Raw genomic sequence first — 27,415 nt, 5'->3', positions numbered from 1 at the left:
TCTATTTTGTTTATTTTCTCAAAGAACCAACTGATTTTTTCTATTGTTTTATTCTTCCTGATTTTATTTATTTCTTCTCTAATCCTCATTATGTCCCTCCTTCTGCTGATTTTGGGCCTCATTTGTTCTTCTTTCTCCAGTTTCAATAATTGTGACTTAACTATTCATTTGGGATTGTTCTTCCTTTAAATAGGCCTTGATTGCTGTATACTTTCCTTTTAGAACTGCCTTGGCTGAGTCCAACAGAAGTTGGGGTTTGGTGCTGTTGTTGTCATCTGTTTTCATATATTCCTTGATCTCTGTTTTAATTTGTTCATTGATCCATTGATTATTTAGGAGCATGTTGTTAAGCCTCCATGTGTTTGTGAGCCTTTTTGTTTTCTTTGTGCTATTTCTATAAACTATTTCTAGTTTTATACCTTTGTGGTCTGAGAAGTTGGTTGGTAGAATTTCAATCTTTTTGAATTTACTGAGGCTCTTTTTATGGTCTAGTATGTGGTCTATTCTGGAAAATGTTCCGTGTGCACTTGAGAAGAATGGGTATCATGCTGCTTTTGGGTGTAGAGTTCTGTAGATGTCTGTTAGGTCCATCTTTCTAGTGTGTTGTTCAGTGCCTCCATGTCCTTACTTATTTTCTGTCTGGTTGATCTGTCCTTTGGAGTGAGTGGTGTGTTGAAGCCTTCTAAAATGAGTGCATTGCATTCTATTTCCTCCTTTAATTCTGTTAGTATTTGTTTCACATATGTCAGTGCTCCTGTATTGGTTGCATAGTATTTATAATGGTTATATCCTCTTGTTGGACTGCCCCCTTTATCATTATGTAATGTCCTTCTTTATCTCTTGTTACTTTCTTTGTTTTGAAGTGTATTTTGTCTGATACAAGTACTGCAACACCTGCTTTGTTCTCTTTATTGTTTCCATGAAATATCTTTTTCCATCCCTTCACTTTTAGTCTGTGTATGTCTTTGGATTTGAGGTGAGTCTCTTGTAAGCAGCATATAGATGGATCTTGCTTTTTTAGCCATTCTATTACTCCGTGCCTACTGATTGGTGCATTCAGTCCATTTACATTTTAGGGTGATTATCTATAGATATGTACTTATTGCCATTGCAGGCTTTGTATTCATGGTTACCAAAGGTTCAAGGGTAGCTTCTTGACTATCTAACCATCTAACTTTAACTCACTTATTACACTATTATAAACACAGTCTGATGATTCTTTATTTCTCTCCCTTCTTATTCTTCCTCCTCCACTCTTTATATGTTAGGTGTTTTATTCTGTACTCTTTTGTGTTTCTTTTGACTGCTTTTGTGAGTAGTCTATTTTATTTTTGCTTTTAGTTAATCTTTGGTTGGTCGGCTTTCTTTGATGTGATTTTATTTTCTCTGGTGACATCTATTTAACCTTAGGAGTACTTGCAGCTAGAGCAGTCCCCCTAAAATATCCTGTAGAGGTGGTTTTGGGAGGCAAATTCCCTCAACTTTTGCTTATCTGGAAATTGTTTAATCCCTCCTTCAAATTTAAATAATAATCTTGCTGCATATTTTATTCTTGGTTCAAGGCCCTTCTGTTTCATTGCATTAAGTATATCATGCCATTCTCTTCTGGCCTGTAAGGTTTCTGTTGAGAAGTCTGATGATAGCCTGATGGGTTTTCCTTTGTAGGTGATCTTTTTTCTCTCTCTGGCTGCCTTTAATACCCTGTCCTTGTCTTTCATCTTTGCCATTTTAATTATTATATGTCTTGGTATTGTCCTCCTTGGGTCCCTTGTGTTGGGAGATCTATAGGCTTCCATGGTCTGAGAAACTATTTTCTTCCACAGCTTGGGGATGTTTACAGCAATTATTTCTTCAAAGACACTTTCTATCCCTTTTTCTCTTTTCTTCTTCTTCTGGTTCCCCTATAATGTGAATATTGTTCCATTTGGATTGGTCACACAGTTCTCTTAATATTCTTTCATTCCTAGAGATCCTTTTATCTCTCTCTGCCTCAGCTCCTCTGTATTCCTGTTCTCTGATTTCTATTCCATTAACAGTCTCTTCCACCTCATTCAGTCTTCTCTTAAGCCCTTCTATTAATTGTTTCATTTCTGTTATCTCCCTTCATACTTCATCCCTTAGCTCTTGCATATTTCTCTGCAGTCCATCAGCATGGTTATAACTTTTATTTTGAATTATTTTTCAGGAAGATTGGTTATATCTATCTCTCCAGGCCCTGTTCTGGGGTTGTTTGAGTGATTTTTGACTGGACCAGATTCTTCTGCATTTTCATGGCAATAGAAGTGATTGCTGGCAGGTGTTGCATGTGTCAACTGGGGGAACAAAGTCCCTTCCTGCTTGCTGGTTGTCTTGCCCTTCTCCGCTGCCTGTGCTGGTTACCCACACACAGGGAGCAGTGTCTGGGTTAATTCCCTCAGCTGCCATGGGCAGATCAGCTCTCGGGATAGCCTAGGGCACTGCAAAGGGTCACAGATGTGCCGGGTGTGTTCTCCTGCAAGAACAGCACCCCTTCGTGCCTTCTGGACCTTGCGCCAGTTTCCTCTGCCTGTAGCCAGGCAGCTGCATCCTGGCAGCAGCCTCTGGGTCTGTCCCGGTTAGCTGTGCGCTGGGAGAAGACTCTGTGTGACTGCTGTGGGCAGGGCTGCTCCCCAGCTGGTCTGCAGCAATGGCAAGTCAGCCAGTTTGCTTGCAGTGTCACAGGGGAGAAATGAATGGCAAGCTGCTTATCACCGTGAGGGGCTTCGAAGCTGCATTGCCACCCAGGGTTTAGGGCGCCTTAAGTTCTGCAAGATTCCCAGCCTGCTGGGCTGAGCATGATGGGAAGATTTTGTCCACCTGTTAAACCCTTGTCCCTTTAAGACTTTTAAAGCTCCGGCTTTTCTTTTTTCCCAGGGGAGCCAGCTGTGGGGACCTGTCTGCAGTCTCTGTCTCAGATTTTACTTTTCCGTTTCTCTAATATCAAGTAAACCATGCGATGTGTGTCTGTGCTCCTGGTTTAGATCACTAGGGCTGGTTATTTAGCAGTCCTGTGCTTCCACTCCCTCCCCATTCTGAGTCCTTTCCTTCTGCGGGTGAGCTGGGGTGGGGGGAGTGCTCAGTCCCACCGGGTCATGGCTTTATGTCTTACCCTTTCCGTGAGATGCTGAGTTCTTGCAGACGTAGATGTATCCTGGCTGTTGTACTGTATCTTCTGGTGTCTCTTTTAGAAATAGTTGTATTTGCTGTATTTTCAAAAATATATATGGTTTTGGGAGGAGATTTCCGCCGCCCTACTCATGCTGCAATCTTGAGCACCTCCAAGATTTACTTCTTAAGCAATGGTTTTTAAAGACAAAATTAAGGAAAACATTGCAGGTTGTTGTGCTCAGATTGTGCCCATTCTTCAACTGGTCAGTGGTGAGGTGACGATTATTTAAAGAATCTTAGTCAACAGTGTTTTGGCTCCACATAGTCTGAGATCCGTATGCTTGTGGTCAGCAGTTGGCTCATCTGGGGGGTGGGGGTCTAAGTCCTTGCAAAATATTTCAAGGATAAATAAATGAAGAATTTACCTATGGCCTTAAGGGGGAAACTAAGAGTCCAGTGTCTCTTTAGTTTGCTTTATCTTGGTTTGCAAACTCCCATTTTCTTTAATCTCTAATTATCTAGTCTAATTTCCACACTCTGGGTCATGATTAAGGGACGTGCACACATCTCTTTGCTAATGAGAAGTCTGAGAGACTTCATCAAAAGGGGGATACCTGTGCAGTTACAGTCATCTATTTTTTAATTTTTTGAGGGACCAGTGTACTGTTTTCCATAATGGCTGCACCATTTTGAATTCCTAATAATGTATGCAAAAGTTTTTATTTCTCTACATCCTTGCCAACACTTGTCCTTTTTAAAATGTAATAGTCATCTGGAGAAGTGGGAGGTGATATCTCATTATGGTATTGATTTGCATTTCCCTGGCAGTTAGTGATCTGAAGCATTTTTTCATATTCCTGTTGTCTACGTACATATATTCTTTGGAAAAATACTCTTTCAAGTCCTCAGCCCATTTTTAAATCAGGTTATTAGATATTTTTAACAGGGTTGTAAGATTTTCTTACATATTTGAAGATTAACCTCTTTCTTATCAGATATATGGTTTTCAAATAATTTCTCCCATTCTATAGATTGCCTTTTTACACTACTGACAATTTCCTTTGCTATGCGGAATGTTTTTAGTTTAATGTTGTCCCACTTGTTTATTTTTATTTTTGCTGTCTGTGACTTCAGTGTCATATGCATAAAATCATTACCACAACCAATGGCATAAAGCTTTCCCCCTATCTTTTCTTCTAGTAGTTTTGCAGTTCTAGGTCTTACATTTAAGTCTTTAATCCATTTTGAGTTGATTTTTATGTATGATTTAATAGAAGGCTCCAATTTCATTCTTTTGCATGTGGTTATTTAATTATCCCAACATCATTTGTTGAAAAGATTACCCTTTTCTCATTTTGTATTTTTGGATCCCTTGTCAAAAATCAGTTGACCATATATGCATGGATTTATTTCTGGACCCTCTATTCTATTCCATTTATCTAAATTTATGTTTTTATGCCAGTACCATATCATTTTGATTACTGTAGCTTTGTAATATGTTTTGAAATCAGGACATATGATGCCTCCAACTTTGTTCTGCTTTCTCAAGATTGCTTTGGCTATTTGAAGTCTCTTGTGGTTCCATATGAATTTTAGAATTGTTTTCTTTCTTTGAAAAAATGTCACTGGGATTTTGATAGGGATTGCATTGAATCTGTAGATCATATGGGTAATATGGACATTTTAACAATATTAAGTCTTCCAATCGATGAACAAATACCATCTTTTCATTTATTTGTGTCTTAATTTCTTTCATCAATGTTTTGTACTTTTCAGGATATAAGTCTTTCACTTACTTAAATTTATTCTTAAATATTTTGTTTTTGGAACTATTATTAATGGCATAGTTTTCTTGATCTCCTTTTCAGATAGATAGTTCATTGTTAATGTATAGAAACACAACTTATTTTTTATGTTGATTTTGTATCCTGCATCTTTACTGAATTCCTTTATTAGTTCTAAGAGTTTGTTTTTAATGGAGTGTTTTAGGATTTTCTATATAAGATCATGTCATTTGCAAAAAGGCACAATTTTACTTCTTCTTTTCCATTTTAGATGACTTTTGTTTATTTTTCTTGCCTAATTACTCTGGTTAGGACTTCTAGAACTCCGTCAAATAGAAGTGGTCAGAATGGGCATCCTTGCCTCCTTTGTTCCTAATCTCAGAGAAAAAGCTTTCAGTTTTTCACCATTGAATATAATGTTTTCTACGGGCTTTGGTCCTGGTAGGTTGTTATGTTTACAGGAATCACCAAATTTTATTGTTGTATATACCCAGTTTGTTGGTATATAATTTTTCATAGTACTCTTTCATTATCCTTTTTTACTTCTGTGGCATAAGTTATACTCTTTTCTTCCATTTTTTATTTTATTTACTTAATTCTCTCTTTTTTCTTGGATTAGCTAAGGGTTTGCCAATTTTGTTTAGCTTTAAAAAAAACTACACTTTTTCTGTTGTTTTTCCATTTTGTTTATTTCTTCTCTAATCACTTTTATTTCCTTCCTTTTGCTAACTTTGGGCTTAGTTTGTTCTTTCTATAGCTCCTTGAGGTGTAAAGTTAGGTTGTTTATTTGAAATCATCCTTTTTTTTTTAATGTAGGTGTTTGCTTCAATCAACTTGCCTCTACCCACTTTTTTTCCCTCTATTACTTTCCTGTATTGCTTTTGCAGCACCCCATAAGTTTGGCACATTGTGTTTTGTTTCCCTTTGTCTCAGGTATTTTCTAAATTTATTTTTTATTTCTTCTTTGACCCAATGGTTTTTCAAGAGTATATGTTTAAATTTCCGCATTTCTGTGAATTTTCCAGTTTTCCTTCTGCTATTGATTTCTAGTTTCATTCCACTGTGGTCACAAAAGATACTTGGTATGATTTCTATCTTCTTAAATTTGTTAAGACTTGTTTTGTGACCTAACATGTCATCTATTTTAGAGAAAGTTCTGTGTGTGCCTGGGAAGAATGTGTATTCTGCTATTGTTGGATGGAATGTTCTGAATGTAAGGTCCATTTGGTCTATAGTGTTTTCAAATCTTCTGTTTCCTTATTGATTTTCTGTTTGTATGTACTATCTAATTTTGAAAGTGGACTATGGAAATGTCCTACCATTATTGTATTGCTATCTCTCCCTTTAGTTCTATTAATGTTTGCTTTATATAGTTAGGTACTCTTATGTTGGGAGTTTATTTTATACATAAAAAATAAACAGTATATAATATAAAAATTATATAATTGTTATATATATCAATATAATTGTTATATATTCTGGAAAATTGACCCTTTTTTCATTATTTAATGTCCTTCTTTGTCTTTTGTGACAGTTTTTGACTTAAAGTCTATTTTGTCTGACTTAATTATAGCTACCCCTGTTCTTTTGATTACCATTTGTATGGAATGTATTTTTCCATCCCTGAAACATTTAGCATATGTGTGTCCTTAAAATCTAAAGTGAGTTTCTTATAGACAATGTATGTTTGGGTGTCATTTTTTTCCATTCAGCCACTCTATGTCTTTTCACTAAAGCCATTTACATTTAAAGTAATTATTGATAGGGAAAGATATACTTTTGCCATTTTGTTAGTTACTTTCTAGTCTTGAAATTTTCTTGTCTGTCTTTTCTACTTTTGCTGCATCCCTTTGTATTTTGCTAATTTTTTTGTATTGATATGCTTTGATTGCTTTCTCTTTTCCTGTTATGTATGATCAACAGGTGTGTGTGTGTGTGTGTGTGTGTGTGTGTGTGTGTGTGTGTGTGTGTATTTTTATCTTGGAGCTTACATAAAATTCTTACAGTTATAACAGTCTATTTTAAGCTGATAATTTAAGTTTGGTTGCATACAAAATCCCACTTTAACTTCTCCCCTGACACACATTTTTTGTTACTGTTGTCACAATTTACATATCTTTTTAATGTGCATCTTTTAACATATATTTTAGTTATAGCTATTTTTAATGCTTTTTAGTCTTTTAAGTTTTATACTAGAAATAAGTGATTTACCTAACATCATTACAGTTATGCAGTATTCTATATTTGTATGCATATTTACTTTTACCAACATAATAATATTACCTATATCAACATATAGCAAAGTATAACATTATTATACTCTGCCCTCACCACAGTCCACAAGGGAGGGTTTTATTGTTATTATTATTATTATTTTTTACTTTCTCAGTTTTTTTCTTTCACCTACTTCTCCCATCCCCATAATCCTCCCCTATGGTAACCCCCAGTCCATTCTCTGTATTTATGATTCTATTTCACTTTTATTTGTTTTGATTTTTAGATTCCACCTATAAGTGAAATCATATGGCATTCATCTTTCTCTATGTGACTTATTTCACTTAGCATAATACCCTCTAGGCCAATCCATGTTGCAAAATGCAAGAGTCCATTCTTTTTTATGGCTGAGTAATATTCCATTGTGTATGTGTACCACATCTTCCTTATCCACTCATCTAATTGAGGGACATTTAGGTTGTTTCCATATCTTGGCTATTGTAAATAATGACGCAGTAAATATAGGAGTGCATGTATCTCTTTTGGATTAGTGATTTTGTTTTATTTAGGTAAATTCCCAGAAGTGGAATTGCTGGGGCATATGGTATTTCTATATTTAGTTTTTTGAGATGCCTCCATACTACTTTCCATAGTAGCTGCACCAAAATGCAATCCCACCAGCAGTGTACCAGGATTCCCATTTCTCCACATGCTCACCAACATTTGTTATTTCTTGTCTTGCTGCTATTTTTTATGGCTGGTATGAGGTGATATCTCATTGTGGTTTTGATTTGCATTTCCCTGATGATTAGTGATGTGGAGCATCTTTTCATGTATCTGTTGACCATCTGTATGTGTTCTTTGGAAAAATCTCTATTCAGGTCCTCTACCCATTTTTAATTGGATCATTTTTTATATTTGTTTGTATAATATCTTTATATATTATGGATATAAGTCCATTATCAGATATATCATTAGCAAATATATTCTCTCATATAGTAGGCTGCCTTTTCATTTTGTTGATGGTTTCGTAAGCTTTTTAGCTCAACGTAGTCCCACGTGTTCATTTTTTATTTTGTTTCCCTTGCCTGGGGAGACATATGCAGAAGAAGTTACTAATGCTAATGTTTAAGAATTTACTGCCTATGTTTTCTTCTTGGAGTTTTATGGTTTTAGGTCTTAATTTAAATCTTTAATCCATGTTGAGTTAATTTTTGTATTTGTTGTAAGACAATGATCCAGTTTCTGTCTTTTGCATGCAGCTGTCCAGTTTTCCCAACACCATTTATTGAAGAGACTGCCTTTTCCCCATTGTATATTCTTACCTCCTTTGTCATATATTACTTGGCCATATAGGCATGGGTTTCTTTCTGGGCTCTTTATTCTGTTCCCTGGGTCTATGTATCTGTTCTTGTGCCAGTATCATACTGTTTTGGTTAATGTAGCTTTGCAGTATAGTTTGAAATCAGGGGGCATGATACACCCATCTTTCTTCTTCATTCTTGAGATTGCTTTGGCTACTCGTAGTTTTTTGTGGTTCCATGCAAATTTTAGAATTATTTTCTCTAGTTCATGGTAAAGTGCCATTGATATTTTCTTAGAGATTGCATTGAATCTGTATATTGCTTTGAGCAGTATGGCCATTTTAACATATTAATTCTCCCTATCCATGAGCAAGGAATAGTTTTCCATTTATTTGTGTCTTCTTCAATTTATTTCATCAATATCTTATAGTTTTCATCTCCTTGGTTAAATTTATTTGTAGTTATTTTATTGTTTTTGATGCAATTATAAGTTGGACTATTTTCTCAATTTCTCTTTCTGATAGTTCATAATTTGTATTCAGAAATACAACAAATATCTGTATATTGATTTTGTATCCTTTGAGTTTAAAGAGTTCATTTATTAATTCTAATAGTTTTGTGGTGGAGTCTTTAGGGTTTTCTATATATAGTATCATGTCATCTGAAAATAGTAAATATTTAGTTCCTCCTTAGCAATTCAGATGACTTTTCTTGCCTGATTGTTGTGGCTAGGACTTCCAGTACTATGTTGAATAAAAGTGGTAAGAGTGGCATCCTTGTCTTGTTCCTGATCTTAAAAGAAAAGCTTCCAGCTTTTTGCCATTAAGAATGAGGTAAGCTGTGAGTTTGTCATATATGACCTTCATTATGTTGAAGTATGTTCCTTCTATACCCACTTCATTGGGAGTTTTTACCATGAATGGATGCTGAATTTTGTCAAATGCTTTTTCAGCATCTATTGAGATGACTATATGGTTTTTATTCTTCCTTTTGTTAATGTGGTGTATCACGTTGGTTGATTTTCAGATATTGAATCATCCTTGCAACTCTAGACTAAATCCCATCATGGTGATCCTTTTAATCTTTTAATTTGGTTTGCTAATATTTTGTTGAGGATATCTTCATCTCTGTTTACCAGGGATATTGATATGTAATTTTCTTTTTTTGTAGTGGTTTTAGTGTCAAGGTGATGTTAGCCCCATAGAATGAATTTATAAGCTTTCTTTGCTCTTCAGAAAGATTGGTATTAACTCTTTAAATGTTTGGTAGAATTCTTAGGAAGCCTTCTGGTACTAGACTTTTATTTCTTGAGAGTTTTTTGATTATTGCTTCAATTTCATTACTAGTAACTTGTCTTTTCAGATTTCCTATTTCTTCCTGGTTCAGTCTTGGGAGATTTCATGTTTCTAGGAGTTTATCCATTTTGGCTAGGTTGTCCAATTTGTTAACATATAATTTTTTCTAATAATCTCTTGTAATTGTTTGTATTTCAGTGGTGTGAGTTGTAATTTCTCTTTCATTTCTGATTTTATTTATTTGAGAGTTTTCTCTTTTTTTCTTGATGAGTCTATCTAAAGGTTTATCAATTTTATCTTTTCAAAGAACCAGCTCTTAGTTTCATTGATCCTTTGTAATATTGTATCTCTATTTCATTTATTTCTGCTCTGATGTTTATTGTTTCCTTCCTTCTACTAACTTTGGGCTTTGCTTATTCTTTTTTCTGTTTCCCTTAGGTGTAGGGCTAGATTTTTTATTTGAGTTTTTTTTTCTCATTTCTTGAAGTAGGCCTGTGATGCTAAAACTTCTTACTTGGTACTGCTTTTGCTGCATCCCAAAGTTTTTGTATTGTTATGTTTCTATTTTCATTATCCCCCAAGTATTTTTGAGTTCCTTATTAATGTCTTTGTTGACCTATTGGTTGTTCAGTTGCATGTTATTTAGCCTCCACGTGTTTATGTTTTTAAAAAAGTGTTTTTCCTGTAATTGATTTTCAGTTTCACACTGTTGTGGTCAGAAAAGATGGTTGGTATGATTTCAATCTCCTTAAATTTATTAAGACTTGTTTTGTGGCTTAAAATGTGACACATTTTGGAAAATGTTCCATGTGCACTTGAAAAGAATGAGTATTCTGCTGTTTTTCAATGTCATGTTATGTATATATTAGGTCTACTTGGTCTAATGTGTTACTCAAAGACATTGTTTTCTTATGATTTTCTGTCTGGATGATATATCCATTGATATAAGTGGGGTGTTAAAGTTCCCTACTCTTATTGTATTACTGTCAAATTTTCCCTTCATTTCTGTTAATATTTGCTCCATGTATTTAAGTGTTCCTCTGTTGTATGCATAGATATTCACAACTGATATATCTCCTTCCTGGACTGAGCCCTTAATCATTATATAATGTCCTTTGTCTCTTTTTACAGTCTGTTTTAAAGTCTGTTTTGCTGGATACAAGTACTGCTACTCCAGCTCCCCACCCCCCCACATTTATATTTGCATGGAATCTCTTTTTCCATCCCTTCATTTTCAGTCTATGTGTGTCTTTAGGTCTGAAGTGAGTCTCCTATAGGCAGCACATTGATGAGTCTTGTTTGATTTTTTTATCCATGCAGCCACCCTATGTCCTTTGATTGGAGCATATAGTCCATTCACATTGTAAGTAATTATTGACAGATATATACTTATTGCCATTTTGTTAAACATTTTCTGATAGTTTTTATCATTCTTCTCTGGTCCTTATTCTATTGCTCTCTTCCCCTGTGAGTGATGATTTTCTTTAGTGTTATGGTTGGATTATTTTCTCTTTATTTTTTGTGTCTCTATTACAGGTTTTTGGCTTATAGTTATCTCTCTGGGCAGGTATTATCATTCCCATTTCAGATGAGGAAATGAGGCTCAGGGAAATTTGAGGGCGTGCCCAAATTTTCACCTGGGTAAGTGTGGAACAGAACATGTTTAATGTTTAAATGCACTGAATACATTAAATGCCGGTCTGTTTAACTACAAAGATGGTACCTTCATTATTACATTAGTTTGCAAAGCCTAGATGCCAATCCCTGGAGCATGATCCCATTGTTTGGTCCTCTTTATTGCTGTTGAATTAGAGGTCTTCAGATTCTCCTGCTAATACATGACTATTCTCTGGGGGGAATAGCTTAGTGTGTCTAAAGTGTGATGATCCAACTTCTGAGCTTTATAGTACCATTTTCTTTTCTCATTTTACAGGATGTCCCTTGCCTGTGTCATTCATTCCAATTATCTCTGCTGCTCATTCCCATATCTCCTTTCTAGAAATGTTCTACATTTTTCAAATTCAACACATTCCAAATCAAACTCTAATCTTCTCACCTCTCCTCCTTGTCACTCCCAAGTTGGGGAAACTTTGCTTCTTCTCCTTCTCCTGTATTGCCTTCTAGGTCAATGCCATCAGCCAAGCTTGTCCAAGATGGGGACCTCATTTTTTGTTTTGGGATCTATTTAATTTCTTCACTCATTAAACCAGTCCTGCAGATTCTGCCCATGACATCCCCCCAACTGTCTTCTTCCTTGTCTTCATTGCTGTTGCCACAGTTAAGCCTCTCACCACCTATCACTTGAACAGTTATGAGAGCTTCCTAAGGAGTCTCCCCGGTTCAAGTCTCTTCCTGTTCAATTCTACCATCTTCCAACTCCAACACTGCCCCCTCACCACTGCCCCCACACACACTGCTGCCGTACCTTGGGCGACAGAGCCAGGCCGAGTCAATCCCAGTTTACCAACCTTGTCACCCCACATTTACCCGGACAATTCTAGGCTTCAGTGAGGCCAAATTTTCTTGCTATTTTTTGAAAGCATCAAACTCTTTTTTGTACCTTGACCTTTGTACTAACTGTCTTCTCAGCCTCAAATAAATATCCTTTTTTCTTTTTCTCCTGCGTAAACATCTACATACTGTCAGAGAATGAACTCAAGTGCAATCACCTAGTGAGGTCTTCTTGACTCTCTGAGACAGAGTTAGTTCTACCTTCCTCTGTGTTTGCCCTCCTACTTCATACATGCCCTATTATTACCTTTAACACGCTGTGAAAAAGTTTTTTTGTACTTACAGTGCCCCATTAATCTGAGGGCTTCTTTTAACAACAGGACTATTTGTTAGCATCCATTTTATTATAAAATATTTTAAGTATTCACAAAAATATACTTAATAATATAATGAACACCAGTGGACACACCTTCCAGCTTTGTCTTATTTGCTTCAAATATGTTTTAATAAACAGAATGTTACAGATAGATGGATGATCTCTGTGTACCTTCACCAATCCTGTTCATTCTCTTGCCAGTAGTATTTACCACCCTGAATGTGCAGTGTCTCCTATTTACACATTTTTACATTTACTACATATGTACATATCCATAAACAATAATTTTGCAAGTTTTAAAAAAAGGTTTTTAAAAATGATATCCTATGTGTATGCTTCTGCAATTGAATTTTTCTTTTTTGCTAACTAATGTCTTTTGGGGGTTTAGTCACACAGGTATATATAACACTCCTTCATTAATTTTAACTACTATATTATATATTTTTTAACATACTCTGATTTATCTGGTCTTTCATTGGTTTTTAGGCCTTTTATGATTCTTAACTGTACATGTCTCCTTGAACACATATGATAGTTTCTCTAGGGTATAGAAGTGCTGGGTTGCACTTCAGGATATGAACATCTTTCACCTCAGGACATATAACCACATTGGTGGATGGTGAGTACACTTATTTATACTACAGACAGCAGTATTGGGAATTCCTCTTGCTCTCTCTAGACTCCTAGCAAAAGTCTGGCACACAGGAGATGCACTGTATTTGCTAATGGTGAATGAGTGAACAAGTGAGTGGTACTTGAATTTATAGAAAGTAAGCCAAAAGAAGCAGAAATACAAGTAATCTGAAGTGAAATCACCAGTAGAAGATCTAGGCCTGTGCTATTTAAATTCAAATTAATTTAAAATCAAATAAAAAATTCAGTTCCTCAGTTGCTCTAAATATGTCAAGTGCTCAAACATGGTTAGTGGCTACTGGTTACCACACTGGGCACTCAGATATGGGACATTCCTACTAAGATAGAAAGTTCTATTAAATAGTTCTGACCTAGATAATAGGTCTTTCTCTTTTCCTCTCTTTTCCCCTTTCCACTCCCCATCTGACTTGAGCACCTAATACTTTCATAGTACTTTCTGGATGGATGCCTAGAATTCTCACCACACTTGCCTTCTTAGGCCTGAAATCCATAATTCATGATTTTTCACTTGATTTTTCTTTCATTTTTAAAAATTGTGGTAAAATGCACATAAGTTAAAATCTATTGTAACTATTTTCAAGTATACAATTCAATGGCATTAAGAACATAAACATTATTGTGCAACCATCAACACCATCCACCTCTAAACTTTATCTTTCAAACTGAAACTCTGTAATTATTAAACAACTGCCCATTTCTCTCTTCTCCCAGCCTCTGGCAACCACAATTCTACTTTCTGTCTCTATGAATTTGATTACTTTAGTTACCTCATATTACGGAATCATACAATATTTTGTATCTGGCTTATTCCACTTCACATGATGTCTTTAAGGATCATCCATGTTGTATCATGTGTCAGAATTTCATGCTTTCCTTTAAAGGCTGAATAATAATACTTCATTGTATGTATATAGCACTCTTCATCTGATTTTACCTTTGTCTTTATCTCTCAGGTACCAGCTGGGTGACTGCCTAGCCAGACAAATGCAAGCCATAACACTAACAACTGATGCAGGTTTAGTATGATGGTCCCCAGATGCAACACTGCAATGTAACATGTTGGAAAGAATAATGGGCCAGGAATGAGGAGTCATGGGGTCTGCTGTATGAGAGCTGGGTGGCCTTGAAAGTTACCTTAATGCTCCAAGCTTCTAAACTAATCTAAAAAAAGTAAGGTCTTTCCGTCATCTTAAAATTCTGTGGGTTTAAGAATGTTCTTCAATGCAGTGACTCAAAGTTAATAAGGAAAATGGATCTGAAGGCAAAGTAAGGGAAATATTTTGGCAAAGAGTTCTTCTAAAACTTTCCAACTCCGCAAGAAAAGAGAGAGAGAGAGGCAGCTTACATTATGGGAGAGGCCATAACACATGAGTTACTTCTGTGTCTAGTATCTCCCAGTCTAGAGTTGAGAGCTAAATCTTGGAGAATTCTTATCTATTTCACTTAATTTTCAACTTTCTACTGGACTTCCGAGGTCTTCTTTTTATTTTTTTTAACTTAGTCCCATAGATTATTTCAAAAGGGGAATGAAAGTCAATATTTTTGCATATTATTGATTTTCTTCTATATTGTTACTATTCTCTAATCTATTTCCTTTTACTTTTTCCATTTATAATTGGTCATGATTCTCTAATCTTTACCCTTTGGAGATATGTTTCTTCCCAAGTGTAATTAAAAGGCTATCTCAGAAAGTAAACAGTAGAGATGTGGCCAAATAAAGAACATGGATTGGTTATGTTCCTTTTATTGTAATCTGGCTTGGGAATGGCATGGAAAAGAAGGAGAAAATTTTGAAGGCCTCATCTTCACATATTTTCTAAATTTCATCCCCAGTCTTGTTATTTATTTGTGTTATCACTGTTGTTTCTGAATACTTTTTCATGGACTCCAGGCAAATAAACTAAAACATATTTTTTATTATGCCTATTTTCTTGATGTATGTGTTTTGAGGATTGAGGACACATACAGCACTAATTCATTAATTTTAACTGCTACATAGTATTATGTGTTATGAACATAGCACAATTTACTTATCTGTTCTCCCATTGATGCTTAGGCTGTTTTTAATTTGTCATTGTACATTTCTCCATAAACATACATCATGAGGGTGCTCTCAAAACATTACTGCTTGGCCCAGGTTTAGGAAAGTTGCTTTCCTTATTTTCTGATACAAAACTTTCACAAACCTCGAAGAGTTATTAATTCATTCAACAGAAATAAACTGAGTGCCTGCTAAATGCAGAGATACCAGGAAAAGCTAAAGCAGAGTCTATATTGTCAAGGAGAAGCCGTTGACGTGGGACAGTAATTAAATAATTGTATAAATAAATGTAATATTATAAGTGTAATAAATAGTTTGAAGGAATAGTCCATCATCCTATAATCAGGGGTTATAGGTTCTTGGTTCAGGGTATTGTGTTGGTTTCTGTGAAGTAGTGTGCTTAGTCTAAAAGGGGAAAAAGGAATGACAAAGAGCATGGTAAAGGCTATGGGGCTTGGGCTGAGGTGGATGTGGGAACATCATAGCAGAGGCAGCAGTAGGTATACAGGTTGTGGACTGGAACAGAAAGCGGTCATTTTAGATAGAAGGTCTGCTGCAACAAAGGGTCAAGGGAAAGAAGGTGTAAGAAAAAACAGAATGATATGGGTCAGAGCACACAAAACCTTTTGACTTTTACCCTAAGGTAATGGAACACCATGGACTGGTTTTAAGCTGGGAAGTGATACCACAAGATTTGAGTTTTTAAACAACAAATTCAATGGCTCCTACATGGTAAAGCCTTTGTTGGGATCCCTAATCCAGTGTTTGCTGAATCTATGAGGGTGAAGCTAAACATGGTATAGTCACTGGCAGGACTCAGTCGTTCTCTTAAAGAGTTATCTGAAATGAGGAAATGTTAAGTAGGAGCATCTGCTTTTAAGGCAGTGTGCACAGCAGAGAGAGGAAGAAGGCTGATATCTTCCATGAAGTGGTGAGAAGCATTAGAGAAACAGAAAATATAAAAGAGGAGTCAGTGTAAGGTAGGGGAGTCTCTGTCTCCAGAAGAGAAAATGGATGGAGAGAAAGAGAGGCTGACCATGAAAAGAATCTTGGTCAAGCCAGTGGGCACACAGATGGGGATGAACAAGGCAAAACACAGGGTTAAGGCATTAGCAGAGACTTCAGTTGAAATATGGAAGGAAAAACATAGCTTTCTAGGCAGTTCAAAGTGGACCAAATAGCTCACAAATTGCACAACACAGCAACTAAAATTCTACAGCCTCTGGGAGGCCTGAGCACGCCTAGACTCAGCCCATGATTAATCTCTCCTCCCTCTTAGAAAATCAAAGCCATGATCGAGGACTTGTGGTACCAACATTGTAATGGCTCCTGCTGGGTAACTCGCAAGCACCACACCATGTCTTTCAGCCTGGCTCCTGTCTCAGCTTGGAAAACATACTTGACAACACTATCATGACTCGAAGGACCAACTTTCAGTCTCCCTATTATTTAGTAGCAGTGTGTTTTTCCTTCTTATGCTTTGAGTAGACATTTAGTTTCTAAGACCAGGGGAAAAAAAATTCTGAGACTCAGTTTGCAGTGGGTGAAATGCTTTGCAATTAGAGGCAGGGAAAGAACTTTTCTGGAAAACAATGATTATATTTGGCTTTTTCAAAAAGTATATGTTACCATAAGAATGACTCAGATGCTAACAAAAATACAGTCTGAGAGAAGAACCTGACTGAAGCATAATTGATTATGTTGGACAATTACAAATGCCCTTATTAAATAATTGCATTTAAATCACATGACAGTTTTATAGTTGATTAATAAAAACAAAATTGTGAAAGTTTAAGTGACATAATTGTTCTCCATATCACTACAATTTTCAAATGAAGCAATTTAACCTTAGAAGTAATTTCACTTCTCATTGTGATGTTATTTTGGTGTCAGGCTGCAAGTTTTTGTTGCACTCCAGAGTTCTAGGAATAATGATTAACCCTTCCCTTTCCTTGCTGAAGCAATGATGCATTTTTCTAAAGTTTCAGCATTTTGCTGCAGACCCAGCAGGTTATGAAAAGAATGGTTTGCAGCCTCCAATTATTTATATGGTTTCCATTTAATGAGAATGTGGTAGCTTTATGGATGTGTGAAATGTAAATCTTTCTCAGGTTAGGGGTACTTGTGAACTCAGAATAAAAATGGCAAAAACAAACTGTCTTGTTTTGAGGGTATCAATAAATAATGTTAAGACTTCACACAATTTTCTTTCAAAATTACATCCCCAATGGGAATACTATAGGAAATGGCCCAGCATCTCTGGCACATCTCCTAAAATGTTAATCAAAAGTCTGTATTTTCAAGTGCACAAATAAAGGACCTCAGAACATTCAACAGATAAAAGCCAATACCACTAACATTCTTTTATTTAGTTTACATGAATTAAATGGTTTTATGCAACTATTGTCTCAGTATCACACACACACAACTCCCAAGGCATTTTCTACACTGGTAATAAGAGCTAAACCTCTGTATTTCATTTCAGTCTTGCTGATAGCATTTATCAGCAAACTCTGGCTAAAAATGGAATATGCAACTTAAGCCTGATCATAACTGGGCTATAGAGAAGGAAAGTGGGGGATTATCTGGAGACCGGGAGCACAAATATAAGATTGTATTGTCATTGTGTACTATAGGCCTTTTGGCAAACTGTAGTATAAGCCCCAACTGACAGGCCTTTTCACAACTGACAGAGGAAAATATGAAACTTAAATTCTTCATGACAGATAAATCTGCTGAATGAAAGGAAGACCAATAGGATAACAATGAGACAAAAAAACATATTGCTTTTGGGTACCTCCCTTAAATCTACCTCTTTTGTAAATATATAAAATAGGCATTCAATGAATATCTTCTAAACTCCTACCTATCAGCCTTGCAAAGCAAGCTGTTAAGTCGGAATGATAAAATAAGCATCTTTTCTTCAGGAGATAAATACGAAGTCTTATAAAACAAGGGTGGCAGATTAAATTTAATATGTAGGCATGAAAGACATTTCCTGGATGACTATCAACTGGAGTGGATTTTTTGAACTAAAGTTGACATGTTACTATTGTAGAAGGCTTATTAATTGAGATATTAAATGTACCTAATCCACCATGATGGGGATCTTTGTCAAATTAAAAAAATATATGACTAGAAGTAATTGCTCTTTTCTGTCAGTGGGTCCCAAGTCCATGAAATGTAACCAGAGACCATCTCTTAGGATTAGTATTACTGGCCTGTCCATTGGTGATACATACCTTTCACCCTTGACAAGGGCCCGGGGGCCTCCAGAGATCTAAGGTTCTTTGCCTTTCCCATGCTGGTTGAGCACTGGCAGTTTCCCTAGGAAAATTCATCCTGGTTGGCTATAATAGCTCTGCCCAATTCCACTGGCAGCCTAGGGAAACTACCTTAAACCATGAGAGACCAAATTAAATTGAAAAGTGAGATTTCTTGAATAGTTTTTTAATCTTTGCAGATATTTAGCATTTTATTATGTAACCTCACTGTCTTTGACATCTCCTAGAGGAAGTATTCTGAGCATCACTGCTTCTTGGAGGAGATGGGAAATTAATACAGGCTCCTTAATATAGGCTGCTGCTTTTATTAATGAACAGCTGGACTGCCTTGGCAAATCCCAGGTCAGGATGATAGACAGTGCCTTGCTGAGATAGCCTGAGGCAAGTTCCAGGACCTAAGAGCAGATCTGCCTTGAACTGTCACTTTCCCTGGTTGCCATGAAATTCATGGCTTGTCTCCCACAAAAAAATCAAGGTAAATATAGGAAGAGAGTAAGAGAGCTAGCAAGAGAAAGAGCAAGAGAGAGAGAGAGAGAGAGAGAGAGAGAGAGAGAGAGAGAGAGAGAGAGAGTGAATGAACAGGTAAAAGGAAAGATGAAACAGATAAGAGTGTTGAGGGTCATTTTTCTGTAAGACTTCATGCCCCAACCTGTGTGGGCACTTCCACCAGCCAGATGGTCTGGGAATGTCTCACAGCAGGTCTGGGGCACAGTCTCGGGGCATGGGAATCTCTCACCAAGTCACCGGGAGGAGGAAGAAAGACAGAGTTAGACTATGAAAAGGAGGAAGAGGAAGAGGAGGGCAGCCAGCCTGGAGTCTGAGAGAGGAATCCAGGCGCCACAGCGCAACAGCTGCCTCAGGTATGCTAGCCGGTCTCAGCTTGTTCCCCAGCTTGTTCCCAGCTCTTTTCTGGCAAGCCCCAGGCTCCCCACCACCACCACCACACACACACACACACACACACACACACACACACACACACACACATATTGTTGTAAAGAAGCCTCTGGCCTGTCCACAATAGTGTCTTTCAGATACTTGCTGAGAGAGCTGGGCTTGCTGGGCACTGCTTTCATAATTGTGGTAAAGTTGCCTAAGACCTTGATAAATAACAGAATCCACTCAAATACAAAGGGATTTAACTTACTCTAAAGATTATTATGTTTTGTCTGCTGGATTAAAATTACTTTCAAAGTTATTAGAGAAACTCAACATTACTTACCTTTCTATGAAGAAACAAACCACACACACACACACACACAAAGGTGCAGCATTATATGGTAATTATCCAAAATGCTACTGCTTACAATAATAAGGATGCTATTTGTTTACATAGCATCTTACTTTTCCAAAGAATTCAAACAGCTATGCCATCCATATTCCATTGTTTCTTCTATAGTCTTCTATGAGCTATGTAGGCAGCAAGGACAGTCATCTACATTACATAGGAGTAAAGAAGCCCAGAGGGGCACTTACGATCACACAGTAAGGAAATAGCAATTCTGGATTTGCTACATAACACATTAACTGTCAAGATTTTTCCTGCTTAAGTAAAATATATAGTCGTCTTTTCCATCTTGATTCTCTAAAAGTAATTTGCAAAGAGTTTTTCCTATTTAGGGACTCATCCCTCACCCCTTCCTTGTGTGCACTTTCTACCTTAGCATTTCTCAGTGTTTCATAATCTTTCATTTATTTGCCTACCTCTTACATGGTATATTCTTCTTGAGGGCCGAGACTTGCTAATCTCTGTATCTCCAGTGCTTGGAACATGTTTGATCTTTCTTAAATGCCTGTTGGTTAAATGAAGGAAAGGAAAAAGAATAAATGAATTAATGGATAATCGTCTAAGAAGAATTTCTGATGAGGTAACAATAAATGTAAATTTGGGTTTAAATGTCTCATCTGATTTTATCTTTGCTGTTACAAATATGTCCACCTCACAGCCTTCTTTTGAAAATCCAGAAAATCCAGAGAATACGTTTAGAGCTAATTCCTTCTCTGCCTGGGCTATTGGGTTTATTGTTTGGAACAATAACCTGAGACTTGTGAAAATACTAGGGCTCCAGATGGTCTATTGTAATTATTTTCCCCATAGTCTTCTTTTTGTGGTATCTATGGGAAAGCATTTTGGGTGGAGGTTTTGGGAAGTGTTAATGTACAGTTATTATGCGGTCCCAAAAAACCCTTATCTCTGTACATTGAATCTTAAAGCCTGATTGTTATTTGGGGGAGGGGGTGTACAACCCCAAATAACAATAGGGGCAATGATTGCTCTTCAAGGAGAGTACAAATTCAACTCTCTTTTATATATTTTTTGGTGATCAATACAAAAAAGGCAAGGTAATATATGTTAATCTTCACCAGCTGTACTTTATGTATCCCCTTACATTGGAAGCCTAGCAGGAGCAGAATGTCACAACAGACATTTACTGAAATTCCTGGGGAAATGTAACAAAAAGTGTTAGAGGAAAATGGTCTTTCAGCTAAATTACCTAATATATTTGCTAATGGTATCTGATTTAAAAGCCATAAAAATACCAAGTTAAAAGCACATTAGAAGATGTGTTATATTTATAAGTGTTTGTCACCTTGGCAACAAAAGCTATATTCCAAATCTAACACTAGCTATGATGGGCCAAGACCTTTTAAAATTGGTAAATACTTCTTTATGGCAATGATCTTCTTTGAGCTACTGAATTAGAACTAGAAAAGGTAAGTTCTTCATTGCATAGCAAGTTTTTTTTGCTAGCTTTCTACTATGGGTAAGCTTTCTCTTTCTTTTAGTAACTCTGGTTACTTAACAAGAAAAATAATGTATTTTCAAACAATAAACCATCAATCTTAATTATTCCCTTCTTGCACTGAGAAATGCATATATAAGAGCTAGAATATTCCTAAAAATAGAGTTTCTCTATCAACTTTAAACTTATAGTAGTGACCTTGATTCATTTATGCTACAAAAATCTATCCTCCTAAACAGCTGGATGGAATATGTCCAGTTTAATAGGGGATCATACACAGGGAATTTTTCACACCTTTACCTTCCAAGTGAGCTGCACAAGGACTAAAAAAATTATCTTTCACTGTGTCTCACTAAAATTTTGCTTCCTAGTTACATCTAGTAAAAATGGATGATTCAATGAAGGGACCCATGCTTTAAAAGGTAGATTTCAAGTGGACCTGAAGAGGTTTAGATTAGAACCCTCACAAATCTTCCCTTATTTTTAAGTTCCAATCTGATTTTCAAGTCCTGTAAAAAATGTCTGGGTTACATGCCAGTCCAAGATTGTAATTCCAAGAGTCTAACTAGATTCCTATGTGGCTGAACCAATTTTCAGAAGTAAACCATGGAAAAGGTCTGTGTAAACACACATTCTCGGTGGGCTGTGGCTGTTTGCTGGAAGACCAGACAAGTCTCTGCAGCCAGCTTGGGAAAACCCAAGCCCAATTTATGATCTGTAATAATGCTCAGCAGGTTCTTAGATAGGTGGGCAACTTGAAGGGTCAAAGACCATCATTTCCCAGTAACTTTCTCTAACACAAGGTGAGCATGTCCCTCTTCTACCCAGAAATCAATAAAAATTCCCTATCACACCAGCCCACATTAAATATTGCCCAGAAGTATGTCATGCTCCCTTTTTGTTTCCTAAGAAATAAGGTCTTCTTAGTAACATAAGAAATAAGACTTAGTTTGTGAGACAGAGACATTAATAGTGCACAGGAGAATGTTCTAGAAGAGGGCCAGATGAACCTCAAGCCTAGAACTCATAAATCAAAGTAGCAGCTTTGAGTTTAAATATAAACTATGGGAACAAAGCTGATAAAATATGTTCAAACATAACCAGATTTGCCTCCCATTGACTGAAGGCAAAGAATCACATGGATTGACATGTATTCTAGTCCTTAAACATATTTTTCACTTGATTGATAAATGTAACTCACCTCTTGAAAATATGTTCTGGCTACATTATCTTACTGTTAAGCTCTTTATTTAAATCATGCTGAATCAATTACCAAGCCATAATCTTCTGGAAATTTTTTTTAAATGTCCATTTTTTACTCAATATGAATTTTAAACAGCCTGAATGGAAATTATAGCATCTTATTTAAAAATCATCATAGATCATATTATTTAAAGAGTTGGCTAATAATCTCATTTCACTATCCAAAAAAATGTAAGCAAAAGGCTATCTATGGCCTGAATTTCACCAAATATATGCAAGATATTTTATAACAACTACCTTAGCTGAATGAAAAATACAAATGCAGCATCACTCAAATTTCTTCCCAAGGGAATAATTCCCAACTTTATATCCTCTGTATAGTAGGCAAGCAATAAATACTTGTAGTATTGAAAATAAATGTTGCATAAATGAATTTCAATAAGTCTTTTTTATACATTGCCCATGATATCCACAAGTTAAAGGACGACTACACAAATATATAGTTAAGATAGGATGTTAAAGGTAAGTTTAGTAAAATAACATGATTCATTTCTATTCTGTTGATCCTTTACGTGTATTTTCGCATTATAAAACTGAATGATGAGTAAAAATTAGGTAAAGAGGATGGGGTCATAGTAATGTAAACCAAGGCAGAAAATGAAAATTAGCATAGCAGGAACATTAAGGAGACTTGCCTTGCTGATTGAAAGTTATGGGTTTAGAAGAGAATGGTAAATGAGGTTAAGTAGTAGGGTGGGGCCAGTTGTAGACCAAGAAAGGAAACTAATATTTGCTGAGTGTCAGGCCTTGCACAGAGGTTCCCTTGGGGTTATTCCTCATGAAAAGACTGTGAAGTAGGTATGATTACCCTTACTTAGGTTGGAGAGAGAGCCTCAGAAAAGTTTAGATGCCTGATTTCAGTAGTTATATGAAAGTACATGGTAAAGTAGAGTAATAATCCAACACTCTTTACCCAACATTACATTGTATTGAAAACCAGGCAAAGGGATGTAGAGATTAACTCACTAGGGAGTGACAGCATGTACCAAGTCCAGAAAATCGAAGCTAAGTAAACAACTTAAAAATACAAATGGCTTAATAGGATCCCTAACTGCCCTGGGATGTTTCCATGTATGTAGTGAGTAACATTATTGTGTAATCATGTTCTTAACCTCAAAGGGCAACCTAATTAATTTTTGGTTAAAAATTTCAAAATAGTACTGATTAGGACTTTGCTGCTTAGGGTGTTACTGTTCATCATTCCAGAGAACCGCAGGTCTGATTTGGAAAACAAAAATATTCTAAAGGCGATCTACTTCTGGGAATTTAGACATTGTCTTGTACTGGCGACCTGACAGGCCTGCTGCTCCACTCCTCCCTTTGTGGTTTACATGCTGCTTCCATATAGGACACTGGCATCCCATTCAGAGGTTGATTGCTGTGTTTTGGTTTATGTTTCATACAACTGCCCTGAGCCACTTCTAAGAGAGAATGGTAATGACAAATTTGAAACTTTCTCCCCAGGAAAGGAGGCTGTGGTGAAATCGTGAGATGACATTTAAGCAACTACCATTAAAGGCATTTTAATTTTCTGTTGACAAACATGATTTTCCAAATGATTTACAGTGAAGTTTCTGGGCGGAAAGCCACACAGCCTGTCTAGGACTACATTTCTGGTTCCTCAAAAGTGCTAATGATATCTTCATTCTTCTGTGAGAGACTTAATGTTTTGAAAACCACAGTGCTATTTAGTTTCTGGGTTCCCCAGCTTCTGCTTTCACTTTCCTTCAGAGCCCCTTGCCACCACTTCTTAGACCAGGCTCTCCTAATCCCAAACACTAATGTTGGATTGGAGACAGTAGTGCTTTAAGGAGCATTGGTCCTATACTCAGCAGTGCCTGATTTCTTTCAGTGAAAACAGCCTAGTTCTTCAGCAACCTGGAATTTCATTTTGTTCAGAAGATTCAGTCTCCACCTCAGACTTCACTAAGTTTAGTTAGTTTTCCCGTCTTGGATGCCATTTGTCTTTATAGCTTGCTAGATTCCCAGCCTCTCTGAAGAATGAAGGTCTTCAGTGCTCTTAACTTTTCCTCTCTGGTCTCCTGTTATACTCAGAGTCTGGAACTTTCCTGGTGCTTAATGCCTGCCCTCTGTTTGTCTGGATATTCAGTTTTGTTTTCAGTATCAAGGTATTTTGTGTAATACTTTCATTTTACAGACCAGAAAACTAAAATGTAAGACAATTGGGAGATTTGCCCAAGGTCTCAACACTAAACTCAGGTCCTACTAATTTGAGACCTAAGGGCTTTTTACATGGTTGGCTAAGGTTATTAGATGCCTCCTTTTAAGAGATTATTCCCCTTTATTTGCATTTTTATCTAAGATGTCAAGATATCTTGGAGAAGGAAGGTTGTTCACCAACTTTTAAAAAATGTTAAAATACAAAGCCAAATACCTATTCTTGTTCAAGGGTTATTGGTCTATGGGAGGTTTTGCTTAAAAAGTTTTTAAAAACAGTTTTGTTTTGTTTCCTACTAAAAATAGTTTACTTTCAATGAACATATTTCAGAATAAAATTTCCCTTAGCAATCAATGTTTCCTTCCTTACATTATTACTGTTCCCAGCTCGGAGGGTACTCTGGACAATTAGCTATGCATTTAGAGGCATAGTACATCCACGTACCTGAAGACATATAAAGTTTTTTTGTGTGTTTACATGTGTCTTTTTAAATTAATTGAAGTAAAAATCATATCACATAAACTTTACCATTGTAATCATCTTAAAGTGTACAATTCAGTGGCTTTTAATATGTTCACAGTGTTATACAACCATCATCACTAGCTAATTCTAGTTTTTAATTTCATCTCCCCAACAAGAAACACTGAACGCATTAAGTGGTCACTTCCCATTACCATTCCCTCACTCCGTTCCCTGGCAACCACTAATCTGCTTTTAGTCTCTATGGACTTGTCTATTCTGGATAGTTCAGATAAATGAAATCATATAATATATAGCCTTTTGTTTCTGGCTTCTTTCATTTAGCATGTTTTCAAGGTTCATCTGTGTTGTAGCATGTATTAATACTTCATTCCTATTTATGGCTAAATAAGAGCCCATTGTGTGGATATATTGCATTGTATTTATCCATTCATAAGTTGACTGATATTTGAGTTATCTTCACTCTTTGGTGATTGCTATGAGCATTTGGGTACAAGTATTTGTTTGAACACCTGTTTTCAATTATCTTGGGTATATACCTAGGAGTGGAATTGCTGGGTCATATGGTGATTCTGTGTTTAACTTTTTGAGGAACCACCAAACTGTTTTCCATGTTGTTTTTTTTTTTAGCATGAGCATGTTTTATCAGTCATCCTGTTTCTAGATTATTGTTATTATAGAGCTCCATTTTATTAAAACAGTCTCTCCCTTTAGACAAATTTTTGCTATAGTATAAGTCATTGTTTTCCCTTTCAAATGCTTGGTTTTTGTTACTCTGTTCTATGAATTCTAGCTGAGAGTGTGCCCATTTTTGTTTTTCTACTTATATTTTACCTTATGAGTCTGTATTTCATCTCACCTACAACATTCGTTTCTTTCTAAGGAAAGAATTTTTCACCAATATGTCAGTAGAGCCTTTTGCCAAGTCTATTACATGTTAAGACATTTTACATTATATTAAAATACAAGTAGACACCCAATGATTAATAAAAAATATCCATGACTATCTTAGTGTTTTAAATGCTTCACATTTATGGAAACTAGAGATGCCATATGTTCTACAGGGTTTTCACCAAACAGAATTTATATTAAATAAAGACTGAAAGCCCGATCACTATGGATCATTTGATAAGAAATGAAAATAACATGACATTACAATGAGATCTGATTTAATGAGAGTCTGTGTTGAATTTTTTCCCTTCACATGTCCTACCTTTTTCTGGAATGGTAGCAGGTCTTCCTTACCTGGCACTCATCTGGCTTACAGACCTGGTCTACACAAACCTTCTCTTAGTCCTTAACTCTGGATTGTTGTGTCCCAGTCATTTGGATGTGACTCTGCTGCCACATGTGGAGTACCAGAAAGGATCAATCTCTGAGTCATCAGACTGACTAGACCTCTACATCTTTCAGGAACTAACTGTAGTCAAAGACAAGGCCAGAAGTCTTTTAAAGCTAGCCTGCTATGTTTTCTTCCTAAAGTTTGAAAATTTTGAAGATTTGCTGCCATTCATGTATAAATCACCAAACCATTTTGAAGTGTGTGTGTGTGTGTAGAGTAAAGCAGGATTTTTCCCTTCCTATAACTAGTTTTTTATAGAAATAGGGTTCTATGCAGTAGAGTGACTAGTCCACTCTTTTCCCACAGATCCTCCTTGCCTGTCCTGTCGTACATGAAGTTTCCATATTGTGTGAGTCTCTTCCTAGACATTTCATTATGTTCTATCAGTTTCCCAAAGTAACAATATCACTTTATGTTATTTATCATTATGTTAGAATGAATTAACATTTGGTAAAGCAAGTCCCCTTACCTTGTTCTATTACTTCTTTAGGAGTATCTTGGCTGTTCTTAGTTCTTTGTTTTTCCAAATACATTTTAGAATCAACTTTTCAATTAAAAACCTGTCTTCTTACATTGCCAGACAAAAGTTATTTTAAGGAATCTCCTTAATATTTTGTAAAATTTCAATTCTTATAAACAATGCTTACCTATATCCTATAAATTTTATAGTTTTTTTTGAAGTGTAGCTGACATACAATATCATATTACTTTCAGGTGTATAACAGTGATTCTACATTTATGTACATTAAGAACTCATCATCACAATGTTATTAACTATATTCCCTATACTGCATATTACATCCTGGGGTCTTACTGATTTTATAACTGGAAGTCTGAACCTTTTAATCCCCTTACCCTGTTTCACCCATCCCCCAATC

The 27,415-nt window shown here is 36.1% G+C and overlaps 1 long non-coding RNA gene across 1 annotated transcript in view; it reads right to left on the bottom strand.

Annotated features, from left to right (window-relative positions):
- Positions 1-27,415, bottom strand: part of LOC130684286 (uncharacterized) — a 193,659-nt gene that overhangs the window by 65,973 nt on the left and 100,271 nt on the right. Inside the window, exon 3 of the long non-coding RNA XR_008998494.1 lies at positions 20,234-20,322. This is a non-coding gene — a long non-coding RNA (uncharacterized LOC130684286). The remainder of the gene's footprint in view (positions 1-20,233; positions 20,323-27,415) is intronic.

The sequence above is a fragment of the Manis pentadactyla genome, chromosome 7, assembly GCF_030020395.1.
Source record: "Manis pentadactyla isolate mManPen7 chromosome 7, mManPen7.hap1, whole genome shotgun sequence".
In the NCBI taxonomy this organism is placed as follows: domain Eukaryota; kingdom Metazoa; phylum Chordata; class Mammalia; order Pholidota; family Manidae; genus Manis; species Manis pentadactyla.
The sequence above is the reverse complement of the archived record's forward strand: the minus strand, read 5'-3'. Positions and strand labels throughout refer to the sequence as shown.